The sequence below is a fragment of the Lampris incognitus genome, chromosome 18 (assembly GCF_029633865.1).
Source record: "Lampris incognitus isolate fLamInc1 chromosome 18, fLamInc1.hap2, whole genome shotgun sequence".
NCBI lineage: Eukaryota > Metazoa > Chordata > Actinopteri > Lampriformes > Lampridae > Lampris > Lampris incognitus.
Genome location: NC_079228.1, coordinates 3963692 through 3977732, shown reverse-complemented (window position 1 = coordinate 3977732; position 14041 = coordinate 3963692). Strand labels below are relative to the sequence as shown.

Sequence of the window (14041 nt, the reverse complement as noted above, 5' to 3'; positions counted from 1 at the left end):
AACACCTGTTAGAGTCTGGAGCTGGACAGCCATCAAGTGTAATCACAAAGGCACTAAGCATTGCGTTCGCGGTTGACTACAAGAAGGCTGAAGTCCTCGTGAAGCTGATAAACAGCCAAGATGATATGGAAGGTGAGGGGATGGTTAAAGTGGGCCGAGAAAGCATGACTATTCCGGCGGGCCAGACAAAGATTGTTAAGTGTGGTGTTAGAGCAGGGCCCCTCCAAGCAGACCAGAACGTCCTCTTTGAGCCTAATGTGAACCCAAAGTGGCCAGAGGGCCTGAAGGTGGATGAAAACATTGTATGTTTACAGAAGGGAACCTGGTCACGCATCGCTGTCCCAGTGACTAACGTCACAGCTCATGACATCACACTGCCGCCACGGACTCCCCTGGGGCAGACCCAAAGAACTAGAGCCATCTACCCTGCCGCCGTGAAGCCGTTGGATGTGGATGGGACTAGTACAGTGAACCCAGTCATCCCAGGGACCTCCACAACAGGTACAGAACGAAGACCTGTGATTAGAGACACAACAAAGCTGAAAGGGCCAGGTGATGTCAAGACGGAACACCAGGAGGAAGATCTATGGGACCCGCCTGTCCCTCTGAACCACCTGACACCTGAACAACAACTGCAGGTGAGAGAGCTACTGCGGGAGGAGAGTAGTGTGTTCGCACGCGATGACCATGATGTGGGGACTATTCCATCACTCCAGCTCAAGATCCGCCTGAGTGACACCACACCGGTGAAGCGGACATACACATCAGTCCCAAAGCCTCTTCATAAAGAAGTGAAGGAATACCTCGAGGATTTACTGAACAGAGGCTGGATAACTAAGTCAAAATCACCCTACTCAAGCCCAATCGTGTGTGTGCGGAAAAAGGATGGGAGCCTCCGCCTCTGCTGTGACTACCGTGAGTTGAACAAGAGGTCCATCCCAGACCGCCATCCAATACCACGCATCCAGGATATGCTCGACAGCCTGAAGGGGAGTGCCTGGTTTTCTGTCTTGGATCAGGGGAAGGCATATCACCAGGGGTTTCTTGAGGAGTCCAGCCGTCCACTGACTGCATTCATCACCCCGTGGGGATTATATGAATGGGTGAGAATTCCCTTCGGACTGTCCTCAGCACCAGCAGAGTTCCAGAGGTCCATGGAGGAATGTTTGATTGGGCTGAGGGACAACATTTGTCAGCCGTATTTAGATGACAACCTGGTCCACTCAACCACATTCGACGAACACCTCCAGCACCTGAGAAGAGTACTGCACCGCTACAGAAGCCATGGAATCAAGCTGACGGCAAGAAAATGTGAACTCTTCAAAAACCAAGTAAGGTTCCTGGGAAGGCTTGTGACCAAGGATGGATACACAATGGACCCCGCTGATGTGGCCCCGGTCCAGGCACTGAAGGAGAGAGAACCTACGACCATCGGAGAGCTCAGGAAGATGCTGGGATTCATCTCGTATTACCGGCCCTACATACCTAACTTCTCCCGAATCGCAAGGCCTCTCTATGACCTCCTCACCCCAGAGAAGACAGCAGCGGGGAAGCTCAAACAAAAGAGAAAGGACAAGGGGAGGAAGGGCTCCCGAGACCATCTGCCCTCCTCTCACCCAGTTAAGTGGACAGCTGAACACCAACAGGTCCTCTGTCAGTTGATTGAATTCCTCATCCAGCCACCAGTGTTGGGCTACCCAGACTTTGAACAGCCCTTTATCCTTCACTGCGACGCGTCACGAGAGGGCCTCGGGGCAGTATTGTATCAAAGACAGTCACAGGGTGGGCTGGCAGTCATCGCGTATGGGTCTAGGACACTGACAACTCCTGAGAAGAACTACCATCTCCACTCAGGGAAGTTGGAGTTCCTCGCGATGAAATGGGCCATATGTGAGAGATTTAGAGATTACCTCTACCACGCTCCATCATTCACTGTCTACACAGACAATAATCCCCTCACCTATGTGCTCACGACAGCCAAACTGAATGCGACCACCCACAGGTGGGTAGCAGAGTTAGCCGATTTCCAGTTCTCTATCAAGTACCGGCCTGGACGAGCCAATGGGGACGCAGATGGCCTCTCACGCATGCCGATGGAGCAGTACATGCAGACCTGTTCACAAGAAGTACACCCCGAGGTCATGAACAGTGTGACCCAGGTGCTGTCAGTACAGCTGGAGAGAGCTGAGCCTTGGATGTGTCCGGTAACCATAGCCACAGCACTAGCCGAGTTTGAGAAGGAACATACATCACCTGTGGCAGAGATACCCAGTCAGACGGTGAGAGACGCCCAGAGGGAGGATGCTGTCATTGGAGAGGTGCTGAAGTACATAACCTCCAATCAGTGGCCTCGGGGAAAAACACAGTGTGCGAGCAGGGGTGTTGCGACACTCATGAGAGAGAAGCATCGGCTGTGCCTTGATGATGATGGCATCCTGCGCCGGAAAACAGCTACCCGAACTCAGCTAGTCCTGCCGAAAAAGTTCCATGAGCTGGTATATAAAGAACTGCACAGAGACCTGGGCCATCTAGGCGTGGAGAGGGTGTTGCACCTGTTGAGGGACCGTTTCTATTGGCCTCACATGCAGAAAGATGTGGAACATTACATCACACAGGTGTGTAGCTGCCTGAAGACCAAGCGCCCCAACAAACCAACCAGAGCCCCTCTCACCAACATCGTGACCACACACCCATTTGAGATGGTCTCCATTGACTTCTTACACTTAGAGAAGTGTAAGGGAGGGTACGAGTATATACTGGTGGTTATGGACCACTTTACCCGTTTTGTTCAAGCCTATGCATGCAGAAACAAAGCTGCCAAGACCGCCGCAGAGAAGGTATTCGGGGACTTTGTGCTGAGATTTGGTTTCCCGGCGACGCTGCACCATGACCAAGGGAAGGAGTTTGACAATAAGCTCTTCGCCAAGCTGCAGGAGTACAGTGGAGTCAGGGGTTCTCACACAACACCGTATCACCCGCAAGGAAATGGTCAGGTCGAGCGTTTCAACAGAACGGTTCTGGCGATGCTGAGAAACCTGCCAGCGGTTGCGAAAACGGATTGGAAAGCGTCACTCCCAAAGGTGATACATGCATACAACTGCACCCGAAATGAAGCGACCGGATTTGCACCTTACTATCTGTTGTTCGGCAGAAATCCAAGACTTCCCATTGACCTGATGTTTGGCCTTAGAGCAAAGGACCAGGCACTATCCCCTCAAGAATATGCAGAGAAGTGGAAGGCCCGCATGAATGACGCCTATCGCCTAGCATCAGAGACAGCACGGAAGGAGGGGGCCAGAAACAAAACACTATACGACAAAAAGGCCCACGGGACAGAGCTGTATCCCGGATGCAGGGTTCTCATCCGCAACCTGAACGAGAAAGGAGGACCGGGGAAATTAAGACCATTCTGGGAGGACCAGGTGCATGTAGTAACACAGAGGAAGCACGCCGACAGCCCTGTGTATGAGCTGAAGCCGGAGAATGGAAAAGGACGAACCAGAATCATGCATAGGAACCTTCTTCTGCCATGCGACTTCCTGCCGGTGGAACCAAGAGAAGAGGACTTACCTGTGAAACCTAGACGGGAGAGAAAGAAGACAGACAGACAAATGCAGTGGAACCAGGAACAGGACAGTGACTCAGATGATGAGGATAACTGGAGATGCATCGTGGGACGACCAACAGTCAGAGCCAGTGAGCGGATCCAGAGTCAGCTGAGCCCAGATGCCTTGGAGTTCTATCCGGAGGAAAGAGACGGTCAAGATGAAGAGGATTTTGCGGAGCAGCCTGCAACAATAGAGGACAATGGGACAGTGTCAGAGAATGGCGAGACATCTGGAGCTGAAGAAGAGGATGAGCCCGATGACGACAAGAGCCTGGAAGATGCCTTGCAGCCTCCACCAGAAGATGCCTTGCAGCCTCCTCCAGGGGAAGCTGTGCAGCCTGCCAGAGAAAAAGCATATCCTTTGAGAAATAGAAAACCTACACCAGTGTTTACTTATCACAGACTAGGGCAGCCTAGTGTGTCTGGTAGATAAGCATATCAGACAACTCAGTATAAATAAATAAATGAAAAAAAAAAAAAAAAACAAAAAAAACAAAAAAAAAACAAAAAACAAAAAAACTTTTGATATGTTACAATTGTTATAGCTATGTGATTTTAGTTGTCCTGTGATCACCAGACACAGAGTTACTGTAGCATTGGGGTTTTAGAACACACCTGTTACCACCAGGGATATTACTATTACAAAGTTATTTGCTTTTAGTCAGATACTATAGCTCCCCGGCCTCAAGACGGACGAAGCAGTGGATTCAAGTGCACATTATTTACTGCAAACATATACCATTAATAGGAGATGTGTGTTATATGTTATGACTGATTACAGTACAGTATCCAGATTGACTCCTGCTTAGTAATAACCTATCTTTTCAATGAAAAGTTATGCAATGTGGACTGGTAGATTTGTTATGTCGGGACGCCATTATCTTTTTGAGGGGAGAGTGTGGGGTACTTGGGATTTAGTAGCCCCCCATCTATTTTTTATTTTATATACTTACCTTCATTGACCACTCACTAATAGTAAAGAGGAGAATTGTCTGCTGTGTTGTTGTGATAGCCGGTTCTCGCCACAGGAGGGCACTGCAGGTTAATTGCTTCTAGCCTGTGTGACGTAGTGCTGGCTCTCGCCGTGCACTCTGGGACATAGAGTCGTCAGATGAGTGTTGCCGTTCGTATAGTGAGCCATGCTCTGAAAACGTGTCCTCTGTAATGTCTATTTGACAGGTAAGCAGACTAGTTAGACATATGGAATTAGGATGGTGATTAAATATGATGTGTAGGTGGGATATGGATGCCTATTAGAAATACCCACGAAGGGACTTTCATATTTATTTTGATAACGTCATATCACTGGCTAACGTTAGCTAGATTGCTAGCGAGTTGCTAACGTTAGCATAGCCATAGCTCCCGCGGTCTGAACCCATTGTTCTGTAGCTTGGCTTTGACATTGTCTGTAGGTGTGATTAGTCTGTCCCTTTGCTATGTTTGGTGTCTCCACACTGTGTAAATATGAAGGTAGGCCTATGTGTGTTGCTATTTTGATCCCCCCATGTTCCGTAACGTTATATACTGTTTAGCTTTGCTCGCGGTAGGCTAGACTAATGTGAATTTATGGAAGAATATATTTGGTGCTCTTATTGTGTATAAATTGGAGATGAGTGTTGCCGTTCGTATAGTGAGCCATGCTCTGAAAACGTGTCCTCTGTAATGTCTATTTGACAGATGGAGTAAAACAACAAAAACACCAGCCCTTGTAAGTGTCATTCTTATCAAGTGTGCTACACAGTCTTGGCTGGAACGTCGCCTTTCATGGACTTCTGCCTGCCTGCCTGCTTGCCTACCTGCCACTGAGCCGACTCCTGCTCTACCCGTGAGATCGGTTACTTCAATAAAGACTTGATTCTCCCATACCTGGTTGTCCCGTCTGCGTTTGGGTTCGTTCCTGATACGTGACACTTTAAGTCATATTTTTACATTACAAACGTGACTCCTTGGACAGCAAAAGCGATAGGATGTGATGGAGTTTGTCATAAGATGAAAGTGGGGAAACAAGGTGCCAACAGAAAGAAGAAGGTCGGCGGCCAAATCATCTATGAAAAAGCTGCAAGACTCAAGCTCGACGGCTTACGGCCATACCAGCCTGATAACGCCCGATCTCGTCCGATCTCGGAAGCTAAAGCAAGGTCGGGCCTGGTTAGTACCTGGATGGGAGACCGCCTGGGAATACCAGGTGCTGTAAGCCTTTTATCCCGCCCTACGATCATCTCAAAGTACTTTGATTTTCTTTTACTGAATTCCAATTGAAAAATCTGACGTATAGGTGAAACCAGACAAACATTTGGGTCAGAAACCAGTAAAAAGTCTTCTCAATGGCTGTATCTTAGTTAGCTTTATGTCACAGCCTCTCGCCCTCGACATCAAAGCGTTCGCGGTCACAGCCTCTCGCCCTTGACATCAAAGCGTTTGCCTCTGACACCTGCTGACCCCCCCCTGTCACAGCCTCTCTCCCTGGACTTGCCTTGACATCTAAGCGTTCGCTGTCACAGCCTCTCGCCCTTGACATCAACGCGATCATCACCCTTAAAAAGCCTCCACTGTGGTCCAGTCTTGGCTGGAACGTCGCCTTTCATGGACTTCTGCCTGCCTGCCTGCCTGCCTGCCTGCTTGCCTGCTTGCCTACCTGCCACTGAGCCGACTCCTGCTCTACCCGTGAGATCGGTTACTTCAATAAAGACTTGATTCTCCCTTACCTGGTTGTCCCGTCTGCGTTTGGGTTCGTTCCTGATACGTGACACTTTAAGTCATATTTTTACATTACAAACGTGACTCCTTGGACAGCAAAAGCGATAGGATGTGATGGAGTTTGTCATAAGATGAAAGTGGGGAAACAAGCTGCCAACAGAAAGAAGAAGGTCGGCGGCCAAATCATCTATGAAAAAGCTGCAAGACTCAAGCTCGACGGCTTACGGCCATACCAGCCTGATAACGCCCGATCTCGTCCGATCTCGGAAGCTAAAGCAAGGTCGGGCCTGGTTAGTACCTGGATGGGAGACCGCCTGGGAATACCAGGTGCTGTAAGCCTTTTATCCCGCCCTACGATCATCTCAAAGTACTTTGATTTTCTTTTACTGAATTCCAATTGAAAAATCTGACGTATAGGTGAAACCAGACAAACATTTGGGTCAGAAACCAGTAAAAAGTCTTCTCAATGGCTGTATCTTAGTTAGCTTTATGTCACAGCCTCTCGCCCTCGACATCAAAGTGTTCGCGGTCACAGCCTCTCGCCCTTGACATCAAAGCGTTTGCCCCTGACACCTGCTGACCCCCCCCTGTCACAGCCTCTCTCCCTGGACTTGCCTTGACATCTAAGCGTTCGCTGTCACAGCCTCTCGCCCTTGACATCAACGCGATCATCACCCTTAAAAAGCCTCCACTGTGGTCCAGTCTTGGCTGGAACGTCGCCTTTCATGGACTTCTGCCTGCCTGCCTGCCTGCCTGCTTGCCTACCTGCCACTGAGCCGACTCCTGCTCTACCCGTGAGATCGGTTACTTCAATAAAGACTTGATTCTCCCTTACCTGGTTGTCCCGTCTGCGTTTGGGTTCGTTCCTGATACGTGACACTTTAAGTCATATTTTTACATTACAAACGTGACTCCTTGGACAGCAAAAGCGATAGGATGTGATGGAGTTTGTCATAAGATGAAAGTGGGGAAACAAGCTGCCAACAGAAAGAAGAAGGTCGGCTGCCAAATCATCTATGAAAAAGCTGCAAGACTCAAGCTCGACGGCTTACGGCCATACCAGCCTGATACCGCCCGATCTCGTCCGATCTCGGAAGCTAAAGCAAGATCGGGCCTGGTTAGTACCTGGATGGGAGACCGCCTGGGAATACCAGGTGCTGTAAGCCTTTTATTCCGCCCTACGATCATCTCAAAGTACTTTGATTTTCTTTTACTGAATTCCAATTGAAAAATCTGACGTATAGGTGAAACCAGACAAACATTTGGGTCAGAAACCAGTAAAAAGTCTTCTCAATGGCTGTATCTTAGTTAGCTTTATGTCACAGCCTCTCGCCCTCGACATCAAAGCGTTCGCGGTCACAGCCTCTCGCCCTTGACATCAACGCGATCATCACCCTTAAAAAGCCTCCACTATGGTCCAGTCTTGGCTGGAACGTCGCCTTTCATGGACTTCTGCCTGCCTGCCTGCCTGCTTGCCTACCTGCCACTGAGCCGACTCCTGCTCTACCCGTGAGATCGGTTACTTCAATAAAGACTTCATTCTCCCTTACCTGGTTGTCCCGTCTGCTTTTGGGTTCGTTCCTGATACGTGACACTTTAAGTCATATTTTTACATTACAAACGTGACTTCTTGGACAGAAAAAGCGATAGGATGTGATGGAGTTTGTCATAAGATGAAAGTGGTGAAACAAGCTGACAACAGAAAGAAGAAGGTCGGCGGCCAACTCATCTATGAAAAAGCTGCAAGACTCAAGCTTGACGGCTTACGGCCATACCAGCCTGATAACGCCCGATCTCGGAAGCTAAAGTAAGGTCGGGCCTGGTTAGTACCTGGATGGGAGACCGGCTGGGAATATCAGGTGCTGTAAGCCTTTTATTCCGCCCTACGATCATCTCAAAGTACTTTGATTTTCTTTTACTGAATTCCAATTGAAAAATCTGACGTATAGGTGAAACCAGACAAACATTTGTGTCAGAAACCAGTAAAAAGTCTTCTCAATTTCTGTATCTTAGTTAGCTTTATGTCACAGCCTCTCGCCCTCGATATCAAAGCGTTCGCGGTCACAGCCTCTCGCCCTTGACATCAAAGCGTTTGCCCCTGACACCTGCTGACCCCCCCTGTCACAGCCTCTCTCCCTGGACTTGCCTTGACATCTAAGCGTTCGCTGTCACAGCCTCTCGCCCTTGACATCAACGCGATCATCACCCTTAAAAAGCCTCCACTGTGGTCCAGTCTTGGCTGGAACGTCGCCTTTCATGGACTTCTGCCTGCCTGCCTGCCTGCTTGCCTACCTGCCACTGAGCCGACTCCTGCTCTACCCGTGAGATCGGTTACTTCAATAAAGACTTGATTCTCCCTTACCTGGTTGTCCCGTCTGCTTTTGGGTTCGTTCCTGATACGTGACACTTTAAGTCATATTTTTAAATTACAAACGTGACTCCTTGGACAGCAAAAGCGATAGGATGTGATGGAGTTTGTCATAAGATGAGAGTGGGGAAACAAGCTGCCAACAGAAAGAAGAAGGTCGGCGGCCAACTCATCTATGAAAAAGCTGCAAGACTCAAGCTCGACGGCTTACGGCCATACCAGCCTGATAACGCCCGATCTCGGAAGCTAAAGCATGGTCGGGCCTGGTTAGTACCTGGATGGGAGACCGCCTGGGAATACCAGATGCTGTAAGCCTTTTATTCCGCCCTACGATCATCTCAAAGTACTTTGATTTTCTTTTACTGAATTCCAATTGAAAAATCTGACGTATAGGTGAAACCAGACAAACATTTGTGTTAGAAACCAGTAAAAAGTCTTCTCAATTTCTGTATCTTAGTTAGCTTTATGTCACAGCCTCTCGCCCTCGACATCAAAGCGTTCGCGGTCACAGCCTCTCACCCTTGACATCAAAGCGTTTGCCCCTGACACCTGCTGACCCCCCCTGTCACAGCCTCTCTCCCTGGACTTGCCTCGACATCAAAGCGTTCGCGGTCACAGCCTCTCGCCCTTGACATCAACGCGATCATCACCCTTAAAAAGCCTCCACTGTGGTTCAGTCTTGGCTGGAACGTCGCCTTTCATGGACTTCTGCCTGCCTGCCTGCCTGCTTGCCTGCTTGCCTACCTGCCACTGAGCCGACTCCTGCTCTACCCGTGAGATCGGTTACTTCAATAAAAAGTTGATTCTTCCCTTACCTGGTTGTGCCGTCTGCTTTTGGGTTCGTTCCTGATACGTGACACTTTAAGTCATATTTTTACATTACAAACGTGACTCCTTGGACAGCAAAAGCGATAGGATGTGATGGAGTTTGTCATAAGATGAAAGTGGGGAAACAAGCTGACAACAGAAAGAAGAAGGTCGGCGGCCAACTCATCTATGAAAAAGCTGCAAGACTCCAACTCGACGGCTTACGGCCATACCACTCTGATAACTTCCGGGTTGGCGTGGTGGCGGCGGAGCGGACGAAAAAGACATTAAATCGACGGGGAAACGAGAGCAGTCTCTGAAAATAACGTTTCTAACTTCCCCCCAGCAGCTTTCTGCTGCACGGGGGAAACTTTTGTGGCTTTAGAAGCACGAAAATGGCACAAACGGCAAGGACACTCGGACCGGACAAGACTTACGACGACGGGCAGACGGACAAACAAAATGGAGGTATAGCGGCGGAAACAAAGAAGCCCCAGCAGGACGCGAATCCGACTGAGGCAGAAAGCGTGATGGAGAAGGGGGAGAGAGGAGAATTTGTGGTGGTGGAGAGTCGAGCGGAGAAACGAAAAGAGAGACGAGGTGGAGGGGCCACAGCAATGGGGTTGGTGAAAGAGACGGCGGTCGCAGCGGAAGCGGCGGGGAGGGAGGGGGAAGGGAGAGAGATGGACAGAGACCTGGTGGTTAATGTGGACGTGGAGGGAGAAGACAAAATCTCCATGATGGAGCTTCTGCGTGCGGTTGACAACACGTGTGGGAGAGTATTGGGCTGCAGGTCGAAAAGCGACAAACGATGGGAGCTCACGATGAGTAACCCGAAAGGGAAAACAAGACTGCTGGACGGCTTCAAGATTAGAAACTCCAGAGTGGTGGCATCGGAAGTTACGAGGGACACCAGGATCGTCTCCTTTTTGAACCTTCCCCTGTATGTCACAGACAATCAAATTGTTACTAAACTGGAGCAGTGGGGCGTGGAGCCGGTGTCTCCTATCAAGCGGAGGAAGTGGGCCGGGACGGACGTTTTTGACGGGACGAGATTCCTCAAAGTCCGTTTCAATGAAAATGTCTCCTCTTTACCTTACAGCACCAAATTTGAGACGCTGGAAGGGATTGAATACTTCAGAGTGCTGCACGATAATCAATCTAAAGTTTGCAGGCTGTGCCTCCAGCCCGGACACATCCTACGGGAGTGCCCGGAGTTCAAGTGCTTCAAGTGCGGGGAGATCGGACACTACGCACGAGAATGCGCAGCCATGCCTGGAGCAGATCCCAAAGAGGAGACAGAGAGGGACACCGGCGAGGGAGTGGAGGACGGGGCAGAAGAGACGGAGACAGGAAATCATCCTGATGGCATTGCGACTGATGGCGAAGCAGAGGGGCCCCAGTCAGCTGCACGCCATGAGATGGAGGAGGAGAGCGAGGTCGAGGAGGAGGAGGAGAAAAGAGGAAGCGGCGGTTTGACTGCGGCCTCTGAGAGGGTGGGGAGGATGCCGACGAGCGTCTCCACTCTGGCGCACGGGTCGCTGAGGGGTCAGGCTGTAACAACATCAGGGGACAGGAGCCGCAGCAACCAGAGGGAGGGCAGTTCGGCCAGCCTTGCGTCCTTGCCTTGCGGGCAGCCGGGGCAGAGAGGGCCTCTACACGGGCAGGGGAGTGAGAGACGACAGCCGAACCCTAAGGCTTCGGAATGGGATGGAGTTAGTAAGGGGAGGGAAGAGGGAACAAGCAGAAAGGGCAAGACTAAGAGGGGTAAATAATAATGGACTGAAAAGGGTGTGCATCATGTTTTTTGTTTGGGGATTATTTTTCTCTGTCTTTCCCACTCACCATGGTCAAAATAGCATCATTCAACATACGTGGACTACGTGACATGGACAAGTTCACTAAAGTCGTAAAAATGTGTGATGCAGAAATAATCTGTCTCCAAGAAACCCACTGGGACACTGACTGTGAAACTCAGTGCAAGAAAAGGTGGCCTGGATCCTACTTTTCAAGCCATGGGACTCAGCGGGCACGAGGAGTAAGCATCATGGTGAGTAGCCACATTGAGGCTGATGCCACTCTAATAGACAAAGACATTGGGGGGAGGTGGGTTAAAGTGGGCTTTGTTTTTGAAGACACTGTCTACAAATTACTGAACATTTATGCGCCCAACCACGAGGGGGACAGGTCTTCTTTCTTTCGAGAATTGAATATCATAGCTAAAGACTGTGACATCATAGTTGGGGATTTCAATGTCAAGATGAGCAGGCTTGACATTAGCGATAACGGTAGCTATAAACACGACTGTTCCAGAGCGGCCCTGAATCTGTTTATGGCCAAGAATAATTTCTGTGATTTATGGAGAACCAGAAATCCCATAACACGAGAGTACTCGAGAGTACAGCCACAAATGGACACTGTACGGCAAAGTCGGATTGATTTTTGTTTAGTCAAGAAACCGCAGATCGACCTTTTCGATACTGTGCGCTATTGTTTAAATTTCATTAGTGATCATGCCATCCTGCGTGTGGGAATGGGGGGTAAAAGGAGGGGGAGGGGGGGAGGCGTGTGGCACCTTAATGCTAGCCTGCTGAACAGAAGGGATTATGTTGAATGCATCTCTAAATTGATCTCATTTGAATGTTCACAGCCTGAGTTTGGGGAAAATATCATAGAGGGGTGGGAGAAATTAAAAGTGAGAATTAAACAAAAAAGTATTCAGTTTGCGAAAAGATTGAACTTTAAAACTAGAGAAAAAGAAAGATCATTAAGAAATACAATTGCTAAATTAAATGCACAACCGGTTGTCAATGTTGAAAGGCTTGTGAATTTTCAAAATGAAATAAATGAAATTGAAAGGATAAAATGTGAAGGTGCTATAGTGAGGAGCCGTGCTCAATATGCAGTAGAAGGGGAGAAAAGTACAGCTTTTTTCCTCAACTTGGAAAAAAGGAAACAAAATCAGTGTTATTTGCAAGAAATCAAAAATAAAGAAGGTAAAGTAGTGACCAATTTCGTAGACATTCTGGAAACAGTACACACTTTTTATAGTGACTTGTTTAAAACTGAGAGTTCAGACAAACAAGCTACAAATGACATATTGGAAGAGATGACTGCTAAATTAAATGATGAGGATAAATCAGCGTGTGAACAGGAAATAACTGAGGAAGATATAGAGTGTGCAATAAATCAAATGATGTCAAATAAAAGCCCAGGTAGTGATGGGTTGACGGCAAACTTCTATAAAGCTTTCTGCAACACGCTCAAACCAACACTACTGAAATTGTATAAAACAATGGAAAAAGAACAGAAGGTACCGGAGTCAATGACTCTAGGCTTGATCACTTTAATTTTTAAGAAAGGGGAGAAGGATAAACTAACAAATTATAGGCCCATTACTCTGTTGAACAATGACTACAAAATACTAATGAAAATATTCGCAAACAGACTCAAACAAATATTACATACAATAATAGAAGCCACCCAGGCTTATAGTGTGCCAGGGAGAGAAGTCACTGACACAGTACGCACCATAAGAGATGTGGTGGAGTATTTAAAAGAGACAGATCAAGCAGGTGTCCTTCTGGCCATTGACTTCAATAAAGCCTTTGACCGAGTAGAGCATCAATTTATGTTTAATGTACTGGAGAAGGTAGGTTTTGGAGACAGATTTCTAACTTGGGTAAAATTATTTTATAGCAAAGCTACAGGTAAGGTCAAATGCAACGGTGCAACCACTGATGCGTTTCCTCTGGAAAGGTCGGTCAGACAAGGCTGTCCACTATCCTCAATCCTGTACACAATAATAGCAGAGCCACTAGGAATTCTATTAAAACAAGACAAGGGTATTAGAGGTATTGAGTTACCAGGGGGAGGATCCTGTGTCGTCCAGCAATTTGCTGATGACACCACCCTAACAGTAAAGGACATGGCAAGCATAGAGAGAGCAATGGCAGTAATAAACATGTACGGTCGAGCCTCTGGCTCCCGCATAAATGTAGGTAAGTCAGAAATCATGTTCATTAACATGGCTGAGCCTCAGCAGGAGACCACACCTTTTAAAATACAAAGCAAGCATATAAAAATTCTAGGTACCTACATCGGTAAAGATGTAGTGGCAGCTCGTGATCTGTCATGGACGGAAATTATTAATAAAATAGAAAAATGTCTAAATTATTGGAAACTGAGAGACCTAAAACTCAAAGGTAGAGTAGTGGTTCTAAACAACTTAATATTGTCAAAACTAAACTATACATTAGCAGTTATAGAACTACCCTTATGGGTATTAAACAGAATAAATGAAATTATAACCAATTTTTTGTGGAGGGCAAAAGTAAGTAAAATAGCACGAAAAACATTAATAAGTAAGTACAGAGAGGGAGGACTTCAATTAGTAGATATAGAAAGCAAAAAAAGGGCGTTCAGGATCAAAACTGTGCAAAAATATCTGTGTGACTCCACAGCCCACGGCTGGAAAAGCCTGATGGCTTACTTCATAAACAAGGTATTTCACATAGGCGATTTTGTGCTGCTGATGCAACTAAAGAGACCGATGATGGCGG

General features: G+C 47.9%; 3 non-coding genes and 2 pseudogenes across 3 annotated transcripts; all 5 read left to right on the top strand.

Moving 5' to 3' along the window:
* The first annotated feature begins 5684 nt into the window (after window positions 1–5684).
* On the top strand, window positions 5685–5804 carry LOC130129391 (5S ribosomal RNA). Its single transcript, XR_008812011.1, has one exon. It is a non-coding gene; the product is annotated as a 5S ribosomal RNA (ribosomal RNA).
* Window positions 5805–6523: 719 nt separating this feature from the next.
* On the top strand, window positions 6524–6643 carry LOC130129379 (5S ribosomal RNA). Its single transcript, XR_008812010.1, has one exon. It is a non-coding gene; the product is annotated as a 5S ribosomal RNA (ribosomal RNA).
* Window positions 6644–7350: 707 nt separating this feature from the next.
* On the top strand, window positions 7351–7470 carry LOC130129411 (5S ribosomal RNA). Its single transcript, XR_008812018.1, has one exon. It is a non-coding gene; the product is annotated as a 5S ribosomal RNA (ribosomal RNA).
* A 595-nt stretch (window positions 7471–8065) lies between these two features.
* On the top strand, window positions 8066–8175 carry LOC130129376 (5S ribosomal RNA; annotated as a pseudogene).
* A 702-nt stretch (window positions 8176–8877) lies between these two features.
* LOC130129358 (5S ribosomal RNA) lies at window positions 8878–8987 on the top strand (annotated as a pseudogene).
* The last annotated feature ends 5054 nt before the right edge of the window (window positions 8988–14041 follow it).